Source organism: Pongo pygmaeus, chromosome 12 (genome assembly GCF_028885625.2).
Source record: "Pongo pygmaeus isolate AG05252 chromosome 12, NHGRI_mPonPyg2-v2.0_pri, whole genome shotgun sequence".
Lineage (NCBI taxonomy): Eukaryota > Metazoa > Chordata > Mammalia > Primates > Hominidae > Pongo > Pongo pygmaeus.
Window position 1 is genome coordinate 3,688,400 of NC_072385.2, and position 13,333 is coordinate 3,701,732.

A 13,333-nucleotide genomic window follows, 5' to 3' on the forward strand; every position below is an offset into this window, starting at 1 on the left:
CTCTCTGTCTCTGTCTCTGTCTCTCTCTCTTTCTGTCTGTTTCTCTCTGTCTCTCTCTGTCCATCTCTGTCTTTCTATGTCTGTCTCTTTCTCTGTCAGTCTGTCAGACCCCCCATGACGGAGAGGGTCCTGCCCCTTCCACGATAGTGAGAAGGACCTGCTTAGAGAGGCCGAGAGGAATCGAGACAGACGGGCCTTACTACGCTTCACCACTCGGTGTATGATTTTGGGAGGTCGAGGCCGGGTCCCCACTTGGATGGAAGGGGCATTTTCAGACTTTTCTCTCTGTCACATGTGGCGTCCCTACTTCTCGTATTTCCCTGATAAGCTCCTCGAATCAAAAATACATGGTTAAGGCCAGACGTGGTGGCTCATGTCTGTCATCCCAGAACTTCCGGAGGCCGAGGCGGGGGATCACGTGAGGTTGGGAGTTCGAGACCAGCCTTGCCACCACGGTAAAACCCCATCTCTACAAGAAATACTAAAATGAGTCAGGCACGATGGGGTATGCGCCTGTAATGCCAGCTACTCGGGAGGCTGAGGTTGGAGAATCACTTGAACCTGGGAGGCGGAGACTGCAGTGAGCCGAGATCGTGCCACTGCACTACAGCCCAGGCTGTAGAGTGAGTAGGACTCTGTCTCTAAGCAAATAAATAAATAAATAAATAAATAAATAAATAAATAAATACATTCTTTTCCATGCTGACTGACACTTGCAGGCATCGGTTGTCTTCGGGCATCATCTAGCAGCCACTGTTCTTGAAAGTCTAGGTGACATGGAGGGAGTTCTTGCTTACTTCACTGAGCCTGGGCAACGGGTTTCTCTCTCTCCCTTCTGGAGGTCCCTCCCTCTCTCCCTGGTTGCCTAGGGAACCTCTGCCCTGGGGGGGGCCCTATTGTTCTTTGATCAGCGCTTTAGTTTTCTTTGGTGTTGGTTTCTTTCATGCGCATAGACTCTTCTACTTGGGTTTTAGGAGGAGTCACTTTAATTTTCAAGTTGCCTCCCAGCTCCCCCCACTACCCACGTCCCTTTACCTTTATTTAGTGAGTCATTTAGGTGGGTTCCCCCCAAACCCCCCACCCCCCGCCTCCCAACACCCTGCTTGGAAACCTTCCAGAGCCACCCTGGTGTGCCTCCGTCTTCTCTCCCCTTCCCCCACCCCTTACCGGAGATCTCATTCTTGCCAGGCTGACATTTGCAACGGTGGGCATCAGGCCTCACTCGGTGGCCACCATTTTTGAAGATGGGGGTGGCACGGTCCCACTTCCCTGGAGGGAGCTCGGGCCGATGGCATAGCCCTTGACCCACGTGGGCAAGCGGGCGGGTCTGCTGTTGTGGGGTTTTTTCCCCCCACTTCCCTCCTCAGGCCTCCCTCCCTATGAAAGCTTCACCCTGGCTGGGTCTCCATCACCTTTTATCATGATGTTTTAGTTTCTCCGCCCATCAGCCAGTAGTTTCACAATGGGAATGGCATCACAGCTCTAGTCTGGGCGTTGTTAGTATTTGCCCATAATAGAAACGTTTTCTGAAAACTAATACTTTGCTCACTTAAGATTTCCAGGGACGGTGCCTTGGCCCGTGTTTGTTGTTTTGTTTTGTTTTGTTCATGTTTTTCCTTTTCGTATGTATTTCTTTTCAGGTGAAGTAGAAATCCCCAATTTTCAGGAAGACATATCTTTTTCCCAAGACATGTTAGCTGCTGTTTTCTCCTGTTGTTAACTAGCGCTTTTGTGAATCTCTCAACGTGTAGTGAGAGCCGTTTGATGTTTACTTCAGAACATCTTATTTTCTAGAAATCCATAAGCGAATGCTGCTGCTGCTCTTGCTGCTGCTGCTGCTGCTCTTGTTGCTGTTGTTGTTGTTTTCAAAGCACACCCTGGCCACCCTTTACGGAATCAAAAGCATTATAAAATATGTGTAATTATTTCCTGACCACGCCATTCCTCCTCCTGTCTCTGACTCTCTGTCTCTCTTTCTCTGTCTCTCTCTCTCTGCCTGTCTGTCTATTTTTTTCTCTCTCTCTTTGCCTGTCTCTCTCACTGTGTCTGTCTTCTGTCTTAATCCCTTTCTTTGCCTTTCTGTCTCTCTCTCTCTGCCTGTCTCTCTGTCTCTCTCTCTCCCTGTCTGTCTGTTTCTCTCTGTTCGTCTCTGTCTTTATCTCTGTCTGTCTCTTTCTTTCTCTCTGCCTCTCTGTCTCTGTGTGACTCTCTCTCTGCCTGTCTCTCTCACGGTGTTTGTCTTCTTTCTTTCTTTCTCTGCCTGCCTCTCTCTCTCTCTTTCTCTCTCTCTGTCTGTCTCTGTCCGTCTCGCCTTTCTCTGTCTGTCTCTTTGTCTGTCTGTCTGTATCTCTCTTTCTTTCTTTGTTTCGCTGTCTCTGTCTCTCTCTCTGTCTCTCTCACTGTGTCTGTCTTCTGTCTTATTCTCTTTCTCTCCCTGTCTGTCTGTCTCTCTCTCTCCCTGTCTGTCTGTTTTTTTCTCTCTCTTTGCCTGTCTGTCTCTCTGTCTCTGTCTCTCTGTCTCTTTCTCTCTGTGTCTGTCTTCTGTCTTACTGTCTTTCTCTTCCTGTCTGTCTGTCTCTCTCTCCTTGTCTGTTTCTCTCTGTCTCTGTCTCTGTCTGTTTCTGTCTCCCCCTCTGTCTGTCTCTTTCTCTCTCTGTCTCTTTCCCTCTGTCTGTCTTTCTCTCTCTTTCTCTCTGTCTCTCCAACTGTCTCTGTCTCTGTGTGTGTGTGTGTCTGCTTTCTGTCTTACTCTCTTTCTCTGCCTGTCTGTCTGCCTGTTGGTCTGTCTCTCTCTGTCTATCTCTCTCTCTTTCTGCCTCCGTCTCTCTTTCAGTTTCTCTCTGTCTCTTTCCATCTGTGTCTTTCTCTGTGTCTTTATCTCTCTGTCTCTCTCTGTCTTTCTCTCTTTGTGTATCTTTGTTTCTCTCTGTCTGTCTCTCTGTCTCTGTCTCTGTGTCTCTCTCTCTCTCTTGCTCGCTCACTCTCTGGCTCTCTCTATCTCCCGCCCTCTCTTTCTTGGCAAAATAAGTTCAAGTACATCTAATCTAATCCATTACCACGGCCTGAATTCTTAACTTTAGACATCCCAGATTTGATCTCCGTACAAAATGCTGTACAGAACTGGAGAGTTGATTTCTGGACTTGGATACCTCATAGATGGTACATATTAATAAAGATCCAACCCTAAAATCTGGGGTTGCATCTACTCTACTGTCTCAAAAAATCACACCTCTCTTCACCTAGGATGCTGGGAGGGTTTTCTCAATGTGCATCTGCTCATGTCCTTCATGACCTTTGACCAAGCCCTGTCCGTTCTGTCTGAAATATGTATCTGCAAACAGTTCTGTCCATTTCCACAACTACCCACGGCCCATTGTGGAACCACTGGCTCTTTGAAAAAAAATCCCAGAAGTGGCTTTGGCTTTTTGGCTAGGAGGTCTAAACCTGCTGAGAACTTTCCTGCCCAGGATTCTGTGTGAACAAAAGTGCTTCTGATGGGAGCTGGGATCCTCAGGACCATGCTTGCTAGCTCTGGATGAGTCTCTGGAAGGACGCACCGGACTCCACAAAGCTGACCTGTCCCACCGAGGTCAAATGGATACCTCTGCATTGCCCCGAGTCCTCCAACTTACATCACTGTCACCAACCGTTACCTTCAGCATCCTTGTGAGCCTGGCCAAGGCCCCGACTCCAGGGAGACTCTTGGGAGCCTGGCCTTCCTCGGCTAAAGTCCAAAGGGATGGTGACTTCCACCCACAAGGTCCCCACTGAACTGCAAAGATGTGGAGCATAGGTCAGAGAGGAGACCAAGAGGGGAGACGTCCTGACAGGCAATGAGTTCCCTAGGCTCTGGCCACCCCACTCACGTCCCATGTACTGGGCACCCATGGGACACCACCGCTTTATCCCCTCCTCTGTCCACAGCCGCCCCAACCCCACCCCACAACCCAGGCACACACACTGGAGGTTACAAAACCACACGGCCTGAATAGAGCCTGACGGAGTGAGAGCTCATTTCACGAAGCCGGGGGGTGGGTTGGGGTGGTGTGGGGTGGGGGTTGGTGGTCTGTAGAGAGCCTAATTCTCCCACGTGAGTGGCTACAGGATACAAATGAATATCACTTCTTGGGCGGAGGGGTTTCTTTAGGCCGTCACGTTTGCCGTCAACGTTTGTGGGACTGTCTCTCAAACCCTTCCTTGAGGCCACAAAATAGATTCCACCCCACCCATCAAAGTTTCCCCGGGTACTGGATGTATCCTCTCAAGAGACCTGAGCCTGACACGTTGAGTTAAACACCTTTATTGGCTTTCTGTGTTTGTTTGCTTCTGAGATGGAGTCTTGTTCTGTCCCCCCATGGCTGGAGTACAGTGGCGTGATCTCAGCTCACTGCAACCTCTGTCCCGTGGGTTAGAGTGATTCTCCTGCCTCAGCACCACCACAACTGGCTCAATTTTATTTTTAGTAGACACGTGATTTGACCCTGTTTCATTGGTTTTCACTGGAGATTCTAGATTTGAGTCACACCTCATTGTGTGCCATATAATGACTTCTTTTTTTTTTAAAGCACAATATATCTGCTTTATTTGAGTGGCTTTGTATATCGTTATAATTGTGTTATAGATGAAGAAAAGGTATTAACCATGGTGCTAATGATAGTGAAAGTGAAAAGAAAAGAAAGACTACCTATTTTGTAGATAGAACAAAGTTGCTCAGTATTTAGAGTTACCTAAATACGTCAGCACTTAAACTCCTCCTACTAAAAGCTTGCCAGTCTGAATAATCCTCCTTTAAACACAATTTTGATATGGATAAGGTTTTTAAGAATGTGACTCCTGCGGAATAGCTGGACAGACAATACACATTTAAAAAAGAACAGCACAAGGATCCACCAGACTTGGGAAAAAAATCAAAAACAACACAAGCCTTATGAAGAACTGAGTTCTTACAATATTATGGAGAACATAGCTATTGGAAGAGATGGCAATATTGGCAAGTTGATTGTTACATTGGTTAGCAATAGCTAGCACTATTTATCTGGCAATCTTTCAGGCACTGCAACTACTACTGCAAAATGATATATAATCCATTAAACAACATAATCACAAATCAAAAAATATTTTAGTAATATAATGCTTCAGATTTAGAAGCAAATCGAGTGTTAAAACTCAACTGCTATATTAACTAACCCCAAAGATAACTGTATCTGACAAAAAAGCTTCTGCAGAGTTACTACTTCAGAATTATACTTTATCTTGATATTTATTTTATTTTATTTTTTTCTTGAGACAGCATCTCACTCTGTCACCCAGGCTGGAGTGCAATGGCATAACCTTGGCTCACTGCAACCTCCACTTCCCAGGTTCAAGCGATTATCCTTCCTCAGCCTCCTGAATAGCTGGGAATACAGGCGCCTGCCACCATGCCCAGCTAATTTTTATACATTTAATATAGGCGGGGTTTCACCATATGGTCTCAATCTCTTGACGTTGTGATCTGCCCACCTTGGCCCCCCAAAGTGCTGGGATGACAGGCATAAGCCACCATGCCTTGACTTCTCTTGATATTTAAACTTTTAAGTCAGTCCAGAGAAATACAATAAATGTCAACAGTAAGTATGGTGTTGAGGCAGAAGTAGGACCAAACTTTTTCATATGTTATTCAGTTGATAACAATATGACCTGGGTAGTAATTTCCTATGTGTCTACTTATACACAAATACAAAAAAGTAAAACAGTGATACTGCTAAATAAAGGATACATTAAGTTCTTAATAGTAACTCAATAAACTGGAACATTGTCAAAAAGCAACTAGTGAAATTTTTCAGTGTTTTTTTCTATTATCCAATAAGTGAATTATGCTATTCCTTTCCAATTTCCCAAGCACTTTTTGTCCCAATCACCATTTTAGTGTTCGAAGAAAATGTAACAAATCAAGTAACAAAACTAAACAAGCAAACAAACAAAACACGACTACAGTATCTGCAAAAGTTTTGTAGAAGACTGAAACTGTTGAGTATAAGCATCTCGTATTCTATTATCATTAGTTAACTGAAGAGTTTGTTAAAGACATACATTTCATAAAAAAAGTTAGTTTGAAGTTATTGACCAGTATGTACCATTCGTAAGTATTAGTAACCAAATTCATGACAATAAAGAGCTATCTAACAAGAAAAAATAGTTACTACCATCACCATCAACAAGACTTTGTCTTTACAATTCATTACCACTTACCATGCATTGTAATGTCTAGGATTGACTCTGATAGCATTTCAAAAACAAGCTAATACTTTGTCCAATTCTTCAGTTAAGACAAACCTTCGCCCTAATAAAGTATAGGCATAAGCATAATTTGGTTCCACTTGGATAGCTCTCTGGAAGAATTTAATTGCAATATCGTGTTCCCGTTGCAGACTGAAACAGTTCCCTGCAGCACACCAGGACTCTGGCGAATTTTTATCCATCTCTGTTAAGTCTTTTGACAGAAATGAAAGAGCGACATCTTTTTGAAGATGCCAAAGTGTTGTAGAGTAGATTTCCATGCCTTCGACTCTATAATTCTCAATCCTTCTAACCTCTGAGAATATTCCTTCAGCTTGCATGTACTCTGAAAGTTCAAAATAGGACCTTCCAATTTGGCACAGTACCCAACCAGTATTGAAGAGGTGAGAAGGTAGATGGCTCAAAATATTTATAGCCTCTTTGCAGTGGTATGAATATAAAGCTAAATAACCTTTCCCCCTTTCAAGAAGAAGGCTCATCAAGCCTTCTGCTGCTGCTTTTTGTAGATTAAAAGCCTGAATCTGAGGTGTGATTTTGGATATTTCCTCTTCTGAATTGATGGAAGAGTCCAATTTTGTAATTTCCAGGTTGTCATTTATATTAGATTGAGTTATTCATCTTTTATTAGTTTTACTTTTTGTTTTTCTGTTTGGGATTTTAGGTGGAAACTTCATTTTTAATTTCTTCCTATTCTCCTTGGTTGTGGAACTGTCACTAGTAAAGAGTCATGAACTTCTTCGATGCAGTGCATTTGGGGGAGATGTCATAGTGGGGCTCATTACCTGAGGTGTTGTAGTTATTTATGGACCAGAACTTTCTGTTAGTGAAAGAATTGGAGTGACCCCTCGGCTATTTCCACTCTGCGAGAAGACAGATTTTGCTCCAGTTTGGCCAATTCTGGCAACAGACTTTTTTGAAGGGACTCCAGTGGATGGCACATCAATTACAGAAGGTGTATTAGTGTAGTTTTGTAAATAAGATCTATCTCCAGGACTTGGGGTTTCTAATGGCAAAATCCCAAAACTTGGGGTAAATGGACTAAGAGCTGCAGGTCCTGTTAATAAACTTCGACCAGTTTTTGGTTTATTTTGAACCTGTTTAGATAATATGGAATTTCCTGTTCCCAGTGGGAGAGTTACAGGTGAAATTACAGCTGAATCAATAAAAGACACTGGGGAACCTGTATTCAAGGAGTACTTTGAATTGGAAGATTCTAAATTGACTCTGTTTAATTCAATTGTGTCCTGGGGTGTTTCCATAAGAATGGTCTCAGGCTGTCTGTGACAAAAACTGTGATTAGGTACTTGTGTTGTGCAAGAGTTGGGCAGACAGTTGCTAAAGTTCTGTAAAGATGTGAATTTACATGTTTGGTCAGGATCTGGCTTTTCACCTATTTCACATAATGATTCAAAGGGATAACAGAGGAAAGGATTTAAACTAAGTCTCTTTTGGAAACATTCTTATCCTTTGGCAAGCCGATCTGTCTTGCAATATACACATCCCAACAATGGAAGGGGAAAGCAAACTGAATCACCAAACTCAGTAGCAATATCATCATGGCTTTTCTCCTTATTAAGCACTTCACCAGATAAGATTTGTTCCCAGTCTGCAAGCTTACTGAGATCAACACAACATTTTGCAAGCAGGTATTTGCATTGTGGTGTAGGACAACTGTGTCTTTTCAAGAGTCTATATGCTTTATAGCCCTTTCCTGGGAGGTAAGAATAGGTCGCCATTAAAAACAAGGCTTCTTCTGAGTGTACTTCTGCATAAAGGCGTTCTGTGAGGAAAACCCCATCTCGGTAAGCATAGTGGTTTAGTGCTTGCCATATAGCAGCCTGGAAGGGTTCCTGCAGCACTGTCATCCTCGAGGCAAAGGCCCAATTTCTGCAGTGCCTCAGGAAACCCCCACCCCACCCACCCCCCTCCCCCCTGTAGCGGCTCTGGCCCGGCCACCCTCGGCTCATTTAAATTCACCAGTTACCGGGGGATGGGGGTGGCCGAGCCAGAATGACTTCTTTATCCTGCCGACTCTGGAAAGCCCGGCCCCTTGTGATCCATTGCAAAGCGAATGTCACCTCATGTTTGGGAAACAGATCCACTCCCAAATTCAGTGGAGGGATGTGGCATGTAGGACAAAGGACTCTCTTCCTTCTGATTTGGTCTGCACAGCGGGAACTAGGGCTGGAGTCCTCTCTGTGAGGACCGCTGACTCCCTCTCCCTTGGGTTGCATTGGCCCCACCCTGGGCCATGGGTCTTGGCAGATTCTGGCCCTTCCTGGCCCTTAAGTTGCTGTCAGAAACCCCATCTCGTGTTCGGATGCCCCGAATAACTGTGGCTCATGCCTCTCTGGAAATATTGGAAATCTCTCCTCTACACATGGTCACCTAAAACCTCAGGAGCTCGGGACACACATCTGCCATCCACCTCACTGCTTTCGGGAGAGAATGCTGAGAGTCTTTTGCCAACTTTCTCTTGACTTGAGTTCTTCATGGGTGTGTGGTTAAGACGTAGTGAGACCAGATGTATTAACTCAGGCCGGGTGCTGGTGGCTCACGCCTGTAACCCCAACACTTTGGCAGGCCGAGGCTGTAGGATCCCTTGAGGAATAGCTTAACCCTGGGGAGGTTAAGGCTGCAGTGTGTGAGCCATAATGGAGTAATTTGGATCCAGCAGTTTTCTAAACAGTCATTTTGTAGAATATGCAAAGAGATATTTCTGAGCTCATTGAGGCCTATGGTGAAAAGGGAAATATTTTCAAATAAAAAGAAAACAGAAGCTTTCTGAGAAACTTCTTTTTGATGTGTGTATTCATCTCACAGTGTTGAAACTTTTTTTATTGAGCAGTTTGGAAACAGTCTTTTTGTAAAATCTGCAAAGGGATATTCCTTAGCCATTTGAGACCTAAGGTGAAAAAGAGATACCTTCACATAAAAACTAGGCAGAAGCATTCTGAGAAAGTTCTTTCTGATGTGTGCATTCATCTCACAGAGTTGAACCTTTCTTTTGTTTGAGCAGTTTGGAAACAGTCTTTTTTTAAAATATGCATATGGATATTTGTGAGCCCTTCACAGCCTATGATGAAACAGGAAATAACTTGACATAAAAACTAGACAGAATCTTTCTGAGAAAATGCTTTGCAATGTGTGCTTTCATCTCGCAGAGTTTAACTTTTCTTTTGATTGAGCAGTTTCTAAACAGTCTTTTTGTAGAATCCACAAATGGATATTTGCAGCGCTTTTAGGCCTATGGTGAAAACGGAAATATTTTCACAAAAACACTAAAAAGCAGCTTTCTGAGAATCTTCTTTGTGATGCCTGGATTCATATCACAGAGCAGAACCTTTCTTTTGATTGAGCAGATTGGAAACAGTATTTTTGTACAATCTGCAAATGGATATTTCTGAGCCGTTTGATGCCTGTAGTGAAAAAGAATTATCTTCACATAAAAACTAGACAGAATCATTCCGAGAAACTTCTTCCTGATGTGTGCATTCATCTCACAGAGTTGAACCTTTCTTTTCATGGAGCAGTTTGGAAACAGTCTTTTTGTAGTATCTGCAGAGGGATAATTGTGAATGGTTTAAGGACTATGGTGAAAAAGGAAATATCTTCACAAAAAAACTAGACAGAAGCATTCTGAGAAACTTCTTTTTTATGTGTGCATTCATCTCACACAGATGAATATTTCTTTTCATTGAGAAGTATGGAAAGAGTCTTTTGGTTCAATCTGCAAAGGGATATTTCTGAGCAGTTTGAGGCCTATGGTGAAAAAGTAATATCTTCACATAAAAACTAGACAGAAGCATTCTGAGAAACTTCTTTTTCATGTGTGCATTCACCTCACATGGTTGAAACTTTCGTTTCGTTGAGAAGTTCAGAAACACTCTTTTTGTAGAATCTGAAAGGGATATTTTTGAGTCCATTGAGGCCTGTGGTGAAATAGGAAATATTGTTACATAAAAACTAGACAGAAGCTTTCTGAGAAACTTCTTTGTGATGTGTGCTTTCATCTCACAGAGTTGAGCCTATCTTTTGATTTAGCAGATTGGAAACAGTCCTTTTGTTGTATCTGCAGAGGGATATTTGTGAACGGTTTGAGGCCTATGGTGAAAAAGGAAATACCTTCACATACAAAGTAGACAGAAGCATTCTGGGAAACTTCTCTGTGATGTGTGCATTCAACTCACAGAGGTGAACCTTTCTTTAGATTGAGCAGTTTGGAAACAGTTCTTTTTTAGAATCTGCAAAGGGATATTTCTGAGCCCATTGAGGCCTAGGATGATAAAGAAATATCTTCACATAAAACTGGATAGATGCATTCTGAGAAACTTCTTTGTGATGTGTCCATTCATCTCACAGAGTTGAACCTTTCTTTGGATTGGGCAGTTTGGAAACAATCTTTTTGAAGAATCTGCAAAAAATATTTGTGAGCTCTTTATTGCCTACGGTGAAATAGGAAATCTCTTCACATAAAACTAGACAGAAGCTTTCTGAGAAACTACTTTGTGATGTGTGCTTTCATCTCACAGAGTTGAACCTTTCTTTTGAATGAGCAGTTTGGAAACACTCTTTTTGTAGAGTCTGTAAATGGATATTTGGAGCACTTTGAGACCCATGGTGAAAAAGGAAATATCTTCACATAAAAACCAGACAGGAGCATTCTGAGAAACTTCTTTGTGATGGGTGTATTCATCTCACAGATTTGAACATTTCTTTGGATGCAGCAGTTTGGAAACAGTCTTTTTGTACTATCTGCAGAGGGATATTCATGAGCAGTTTATGACCTATGGTTAAAAAGGTTATATCTTCACAAAAAAAACTCGACAGATCTGTTGTGAGAAACTTCTTTGAGATGTATGCATTCAACTCACAGAGTTGAACATTTCTTTGGATTAAGCAGTTTTCTAAACAGTCCTTTTGTAGAATCTGCAAAGGGATATTTCTGAGCCCTTTGAGGCCTATGGTGAAAAAGGATATATCTTCACATGAATGCTAAACAGAAGCTTTCTGAGAAACTTCTTTGTGATGTGTGCATTCATCTCACAGTGTTGAAACTTTCTTTTGATTGAGCAGTTTGGAAACAGTCTTTTTGTACAAGCTGCAAAGGGATATTTCTGAGCCATTTGAGGCCTATGGTGAAAGAGAAATATCTTCACATAAAAACTAGACAGAAACATTCTGAGAAATTTCTTTGTGATGTGTGCATTCATCACACATATTTGAACCTCTCTTTTGATTGAGCAGTTTGGAAACAGTCTTTTTTTAGAATATGCAAAAGGATATTTGTGAGCCTTTTCAGGCCTATGGTGAAATAGGGAAAATCTTCAAATAAAAACTGGACAGAAGCTTTCTGAGAAACTTATTTGTCATGTGTGCCTTCATCTCACAGAGTTGAACTTTTCTTTTGATTGAGCAGGTTGGAAACAGTCTTTTTGTAGAATCTGCAAATGGATATTTGCAACGTTTTATGCCTATGGTGAACAGGAAATATTTTCACATAAAAACTAGACAGAAGCATTCTGAGAAACTTCTTTGTGATGTGTGCATTCATGTCACAGGGTTGAAACTTTCCTTGGATTAAGCAGTTTGGAAAGAGTCCTTTTGTAGAATCTGCAAAGGGATATTTGTGAGCCCGTTGAGGCCTACGGTGAAATAGGAAATGTCTTCACATAAAAACTAGACAAAAGTTTTCTGAAAATCTTCTTTGTACTGTGTGCTTTCACCTCAAAGAGTTGAAACTCTCTTTTGATTGAGCAGTTTGGAAACACTCTTTTTGTAGGATCTGCAAAGGGATATTTGGAATGCTTTGAGGCCTACGGTGAAAAAGGAAATATCTGCACATAAAAACTAGACAGAAACTTCTGAGAAACTTCTTTGTGATGCATGCTTTCATCCCAGATTTGGACCTTCCTTTTCATTGAGCAGTTTGGGAACAAGTCATTTTGTAGAATCTGCAAAGGGATATTTGTGAGCAGTTTGAGGCCTATGGTGAGAAAGTAAATACCTTCACATAATACCTAAACAGAAGTATTTTGAGAAAACTCTTTGTGATGTTTGCATTCATCTCACTGAGTTGAAACATTCTGTTCATTGAGCAGTGTGGAAACATACTTTTTGTGCAATCTGCAAAGGAATATCTGTTTGCGGTTTGAGACCTATGGTGAAAAAGTAATATCTTCACATAAAAACAAGACAGAAGCATTCTGAGAAACTAATTTTTTATGTGTGCATTCATCTCACAGAATTGAACCTTTCGTTTAATGAAGCAGTTCGGAAAGAGTTTTTTGTAGAAACTAAAAAGGGATAGTTGTGATCCCTTTGAGGCCTAAGGTGAAATAGGAAATATCTTCACATAAAAACTAGAGAGAAACTTTCTGAGAAACTTCTTTGTGACGTGGGCTTTCATCTCAAAGATTTGAACCTTTATTTTGATTAAGCAGTTTGGAAAGACTCTTTTTCTAGTATCTGCAGAGGGCTATTAATGAGCAGACTGAGGCCTATAGTGAAAAAGGAAATGGCTTCTCAAAAAAACTAGACAGAATCATCATGAGAGGCTTCTATGTAATGTGTGCATTCATCTCACCAAGTTAAATCTTTCTTTTGATTGAGCTGTTTGGAAACACTCTTTTTTGTAGCGTCTGCAAGGGTATAATTCTGAGCCCTTTGAGGCCTATTTTGAAATATGAAATATCTTCACATATAAACTAGACAGAAGGTTTCTAAGAAACTTCTTTGTGACGTGTGCTTTCACCTCACAGAGTTGAACCTTTCTTTTGATTGAGCAGATTGGAAACACTCTTTTTGCAGAATCTGCAAGTGGATATTTGGAGCGCTTTGAGGCCCATGGTGAAAAAGGAAATATCTTCACAAAAAACTAAACAGAAGTTTTCTGAGAAACTTCTTTGGGATGTGTGCATTCATCCCACACATTTGAACCGTTCTTTTGATTGCTATGGTGAAAAAGGAAACTTCTTCACATAAAACTATACAAAAGCATTCTGAGAAACTTCTTTGTGATGTGTGCTTTCATCTCACAGAGTTTAACCTTTCT